We start from the raw sequence: 6,930 nt of genomic DNA on the forward strand, positions 1-6,930 counted from the left end.
ACTACACATCAATCAACTTAATCTAAATCCTCTTACGAGGGCACTTTCTACATACATTCGAGTCGAGCAATCACTAAAACGTTAACTTAATTAATCTCGCTTCGTCAAACATGTAAGTCTGAGGGTATAAATCCCGTCTTTATTACTGTATTTTATTTTTGTACTAATAAATGTAATATTTACATCAAAAGTATGTTTAAAATCGACTTATAAAACCTTTTAACAAACTGTTTTTGCGGATTAGCAGTAACCAGACGTCTAGAAGAAACGCAGCAACTGCTGCGCCTCTTCGAAGAATCGCAGCATCTGTTACGCCTCTTCTAGAGGCTGCCGCAGTTCCTGCCTTTCTTCTTCCTCGGTTCTCTGATGATTTCGCTCCTTTTGTTCTTATTTCTTCTCTTTTCTCCATACATAATAATCTTTTAATACATCCTAATAATAATTATGCTTTGTTTTACGGCTTAAATCCCTTATAATCGATATTTGCGGGTTTTCGCCATCAAATCAAACCCGAATTTTTAGAGATTCAATTCGTTCATATCAATTTTTTTAGATTCGCCTTTGAACATATTTTTTACCGTTTATTTCCAGTTTATCTAGTTCTTTCAACTCGTTTCCGTCTTCGTAATTTAACCTAATTCGTTTTAATTCATCTTAATTCATTTTAATTAGTTTTAATTCGTTTTTATCGCTTTATGACGATTCCGTATGTAATTAACACACTAAATCACTTTCATCTGAGTCAAATATCAATAATCAACCATTAAACACACGAACGAATGTAACAACTCGCAGTTCTGACTTTACAGCCAGAACTCACCTCAGGAACAGACGCAGTGACCACTGCGCCTCTTCCAAGGGACGCAGCAATGTTGCGCCCCTTCCGGGGTGATCTCTGTCTCTGAACTTCCGTTCTTGCTTTGACCTAATTCTTTAATTACGCAATCAATCGACTACTAATCGTAACATCACCCTTAATCTGTCCATGTTTCCTAACCCTTATTTATTTTCCTTTCTTTTCTCAAATTGTCCGTCTAAAGTATATTTTGGACGTAAATCATTAAATCATTGTAATTTATTGTAATTTTCCATTATCGCAATTTATTCATTGTATTTTATCATGTATTATTTATTTACTTGTTTTCACATGTAATTTATTCTAAACCCTAATTCGATATTAATGAGTGCTAAATTACTTGTTCACCGACTTAGTTAAGTCCCACATGCTAGGATCAAAATGTTGGATGTTGCATTGCATGCATATAATCGACAGCATATCGAGTATGAATAATTTCCCTAATCATTAGTAGAGGCCGCTATCGAGGCGGGCGGGATTAGGTGTCCAGTAAAAGGACTTCCTAAAACGTATGGTCACCCCTTACTCTAGATCTCTGTGAACATCCGTGTTCATTGGCATCCACGAGAGTCATTCTAGACATAGAATGTTAAGGGTAACGAGTTCTTAATGTTCATGTCACTACTTTGTGTCTTGACATGGCACAAGGTATTCGATCGGTTCCAGTTTCCGATAAAAATTGGTGACGACTCCACAATGCAAACGCTTGTTCCCAAGCGCCCCCGTGGGCCCCCCGTGTCCACAGTTTGGTGACTCCGCTGGGGAATATACACTTACGTGTTGCCAAGGGTGAAACTTGAACAAGGTTAGGGAATAGTTTATATGAGACAGTTGTCGGTTTTCATTACTCGATCTTCTTAGATCGTTTTATTCGGCCTTCCTAGACCCAACCCAACCCATTCGACCAATCGTCCCGTCTGGACGACTCCACAATGCAAACCCTTTGAACCACATTCGTGCTTTCCAAGACTACATGTCTATCAAAGGCATCAAACCTGAGATGTTCTTAAGGATCTTTCCTTCATCCCTCGACACCATTCCTAAGCAATGGTTCTACTCTTTGGAACACAAGAAGATTGCCACTTGGGATGATGTTGCAATTGAGTTCACTAAACAATACGCGGATAATGCTGAGATCCAAGTCAATATGCGTACTTTAGAGGTTCTTACCGAAAATAAAAAAGAAGGCTTCACCGACTTCCTAAGTATGTGGAGGAAGACTAGCATACAACTGGTTGAACGTCCAGATGAAGCTACCCTTGTGGAAAAGTTCGTGGATAATTTGAGACCCATTTATGCAAACCACTTGAGGTACCAAAACATATAGACCTTCAAAGATCTGACTGTGCTAGGAACGAGAATTGAAGATGACATCTGTAAAGGACTCTTGTCCAAAACGGTGAGTCGTGGATATCAAGGTTCGACGAGTCGTTCTTATGGCTCTACTAGCAAGACTGATGAGGTTAACTTTGTCGAATCATCAAAGAAGAATAACCCACAAAGGAAGTTCACAAACATTGGCAATACATACTCCAATGTTCTGAAAAGGTTGATGAAACAAGGGAAGCTCCAACCCATAGGACCTATACCTGACCCCGAAAAGAAGTCCAAGTTCTGGGATGAGAATGCATACTGCGAATATCATAGAGGTAAGGGACACGATACAGAGAAGTGTTTCAAGCTAAATCATGTCCTTCAGGATATGATCGAAGATGGTCGCCTACCCATACCTCCTGGAGGTAAGCTTAACAATACTCAGAATCCTCTTGGAGTTCTGATGATTACAAATGAAGAACCCACCTTGGATTGTTCACACCTCATTTCTCCAGTCGAAGATGAGATTCACACATTAGAAGATGAGGGGAGTTATTCTACCATTTCTCCCACCATTACCGACTTTATTGCATGGGCAAAAAGTGTGAGTAGGCAAGTTTCAGAATTGGAAGATGTAGTGGCATCCCTCCGCAATCCAAGCACCATACCCAAGGAGAGCGTGCCACTAAATCTATCTCAACCTTCTATAATGCAAGAGGTAGTCACCATGGTTGATAGTATAGTCGACCAAATAATCAGTTTAGAAGTCGATATCATCAAGTTAAGAGAGCTTATTATCGTCAACGGAATATGGGCCGATTATGATGAAGATGAATACCTCACAGAACACTACCTAGTCAAAGCTAGTGAAGATATAGTCAAGGCTAGTGAAGATCAAGATATAGACCACCTTACTCGTTCAGGGCGTCCATATCAAAATGTCTCTCAGAATGGTCCTATAGTTAATGGTCCAGTTAATAACACCACTGTCATCACACCAAATGATGGCAAAGATACATCTACTGACCACTTGCTAAAGCAACTGTAGAAGATAAAGGCTGATCTTTCAGTCTGGCAACTAGTTGTGAGTTTATTTTCCCATCGTCAAGCTTTACTGCAAGCGTTGGCTAAATTGAACGTGGCACACAACTCTACGCCTGACGACGTAGTCAACTTGGTCTTCCAAGATTCAGCTAAACTAAGTAACCTAGTTACTTCTTCAGATGAGGATTTGCCTTCTTTCGTCGCCGGTCACAATCTAGCTCTGTACATTACCGTCATATGCTTAAAGAAGAACGTGCCAATGACTTTGGTAGATGATGGCTCTGCAATCAATGTCATACCACTAAAGACAGCATACAAATTGGGCATGAAAGAATCAGATTGGACTCCTACCAACCAAGGTGTTCGAGCATACGATGGAACACGACGTAAAGTAGTAGGGCTAGTCAACCTCACTATAGCCACAGGGCCAATTGAGCGGAAGGTTAATTTTAAAATAGTGGATATCAAAGCATCATTCAATATACTTCTAGGAAGGCCTTGGATTCACGCTTCCAAAGCAGTAACATCCACCTTGCACCAGAAGATTAAGATTCCACTAGATGGAAAAATAGTGACGATCACTTCGTCACCTATCAAGGCAGTAATAGAGAAAATGTCAAGCAACCAAGTAGTCACAGATCCAGTATATGAGCTTGGGGGCTTTCATAGCATAAACCTTGTAGAGAGCGAACTGGCATCTGTATACTTCGATCCATACTCCAATTTAGTGGTCAACCACATACTCAAGTCTCAGGGATACTTCCCGGGAATGCCACTGAATCCTGCCAAGAAAAATACCTTTGCACCTTACAAAGAAGGAAACTCTTAGAGGTTACCCTTAGGATTGGGATACAAACTCACGAAAGAAGAAGCTTTGGAGATGCTCACTCAGTTTCAAAACCGTAAGAACAAGGGAATCCAAATGTGACCTTATCTCTCTACCTTAAATGGATACGTCGTTAGAGAAGGGAATCAAGAATACTTTCACGGGTTTCCTGAACCTTGGCACTATAGAGGAATGAAATTAGCTGGAATTGAGGTCTTCCACGATTGCTACTTCATTCCTCCAGAAACGGTTCCTACCGTCAAACACCTTGTTTAGACGAACAGGCTGTTAGCCTTCTGTTTGGAGAGGACCGATTCGTTATAGCGGCACAGGATGAGATCATTACCATGATACTTCAAGAGGACCATTTCAACCCCATAGCATTGATCACAAAAGCCAGTTCAAACCAGCAGAAAGGATGGAGAAAGTCGATCAACAACCAAGGAAAGTGATACGTGCAATTTATATAGACTTTTTAGCCTCTTATTTCACGTATTTCTATGCCATTTACATTGCTTTGTATTGCAAAATTCCCCAAATTGGCTACTTTGGTTTGCTTTGTCTTAATTGCAGGAATGGACCTAAAAGTAATGGAATTGTACCTTAGTCGTCCCACTTTGCATGCATTTTAAGAAAACGGAGATTTAGAGCATGAGTCATACCTCGGGAAGCGTGAAGGAAGGTCTTTGGAAGCTGACAAGACGAAGTTAAGGCTGATTCATTGGATATCTACTCGATCGAAAGCTTTGGATGGTCGATCGAGTGGTTTGGCAGCTGCGGGAGGTCGATCGAGTGGTTTCTATACTCGATCGAAAGGAGCTTATCTGGAAGTGTTCGATCGAGAGCTGCTTTTGCTCGATCGAACGGTTTTTCTGAAGAATCCCTCGATCGAGTTGTCTGAAAGAACTCAATCGAGTAGTTTGCTATGTTACACGGGTTAACTAATCCGTGCTTAGATTTATTTTTGTAAAATTTCACTTCCCTATATAAGGAAGTCGTCATTAGGTCATAATGACGTTTCACAACTCAAACTTTACTCTTGATCTCTGAACTTTTGCTCGTAATTACTGCTGCTACTTTTCTCATTGCCGGATTCATACTTTGTAATCATTCTCTTTCTCTTAATCTAATCTTTTGCTTGCTTTTATTTGTACTTCCTTATTATCTCTTAATCTGTATTCTATTGTTATCTTTGTTAGTATACAATTCGTCTCTTTACTCTTTTTAGCATGTCTTCTCTTAGTTTATTCATGATCGTTGTTATTGTTATTAATTTCAAAAGCATGAGTAGCTAATCTCCTTATGTTAGGATTAGGGGAGCCATGGTAGTGATGTGATGATGTAGTGAGTTTATTTGTGAGAATTTGTCACCATAGCAATATAACTGTAACATGTTTAGTTGAGTGCACGCTTCTAAATAACTTAAATTTGGTTAATTTCGTTCCTGGGTCGAAAGATTGGAATGAACAGACCTGCTATGAATAGTAGACTATTCTAATGAGGACGAAAGTTAAGTTAGTGGAAATCTAGGGTGGATAGCGGACCGGAAGAACCTTTCCCTTGATCTTCTCATAGTATATTGTCTAGGCTATTTATGATTGAGTCGATGAACTGCCATGGTGAACCGAAATCCTGGCATACCACCTTTATCTGATTACATATCTCGAATTTTCTTGCTTTATCGCGCTTGTCTTTATTTCTCTTGCCTTTAATCTTTAGAAAACAAAACTCAAAACCCCCCACTTGTGACTTAGATAGACGGACTTACAGATAGATACCTTGCCTCCCTGTGGAGATCGACCCTACTTATCGCTAGCTTCAGTTAGTTATATTTAGGTTTTTATTTTTGGTACATAACGACCGTATCAAATTTTGGCGTTGTTGCCGGGGAGGCGATAACCTATTTGTCTGTATTTGTTTCGTTTATCTCTCTTGGTCTCAAGAAATTTTTATTCCTTGAGACAGTTCTCACTTATTTTCTTCAGTGTTGTGTATGCCCAGGTTTAACAGGTCAGAATTAGTTCCAGCTGATCCTGAACCGGAAAGGACCTTTTGTCATAGACTAAGACTGCAGAGGAAGATTCAAAAAGAAGTCTTGAGTACTTTTGAACCCGAGCTAGAACACTTTTTATTTGCAGAAGACCCGTCTTGCAAAGAAGACAACTCTATTTTTGCTATAAATCCAGTGAGAATGCCTAATATCGCGAGTCACTCAGAGCCCACAGCTGCCTCAATCCCTAAAGGTTTCAAGCTTGCGACCGAGGATGACAATACTCTCGATATCCGACCATCCTACATTAATCTGGTCGAAAGGAACCTATTTCGGGGCGTGGCGGGTGAAGATCCGCGTAAACATATGGAGGTTTTCACTTACTATTGCTCTACCATTCCCGCTACTAAGGGAGTGACCCAGGATAAGATTAAGGAGATCCTGTTTCCTTTTTCTTTGACCGATAGAGCCCGTGAATGGCTCACAGATCTTGACAGAACCGCAGCGGATATTACTAACTAGGAAAGTCTGGCCCTTGCTTTCTATAAAAGGTATTTTCCTCCCCAACGAACCAATCAGCTGAGAGGAAAAATTACAAGTTTCAAGCAGACACCTGATGAGAACTTGTATGAAGCTTGGTGTCGTTTCAAGAGGTTGGTGAGGTCTCTTCCTCATCATGGGTTTGATCAGTGGTTTTTATGCAACCAGTTCTACAATGGGTTATATGATGACCACGTGCTATATTGGACGCCTCATCTAATGGACGATTTCAGAAAGACAATGACGATGACAAGGGATGGGGTATCATATAAGAAATGGCTACCCATTATGCTGAGTATGGGAACCTGAGAGGAGGTATTCATACTATTTCTTCAGTAGATAGTGCAGTTGTGGCTCAGC

At 40.3% G+C, this 6,930-nt stretch overlaps 1 non-coding gene across 1 annotated transcript; it reads right to left on the reverse strand.

Moving 5' to 3' along the window:
- Positions 1-6,607: 6,607 nt before the first annotated feature.
- On the reverse strand, positions 6,608-6,713 carry LOC141650189 (small nucleolar RNA R71). Its single transcript, XR_012546237.1, has one exon. It is a non-coding gene; the product is annotated as a small nucleolar RNA R71 (small nucleolar RNA).
- Between the last annotated feature and the right edge of the window lie 217 nt (positions 6,714-6,930).

The sequence above is a fragment of the Silene latifolia genome, chromosome 3 (assembly GCF_048544455.1).
Source record: "Silene latifolia isolate original U9 population chromosome 3, ASM4854445v1, whole genome shotgun sequence".
NCBI lineage: Eukaryota > Viridiplantae > Streptophyta > Magnoliopsida > Caryophyllales > Caryophyllaceae > Silene > Silene latifolia.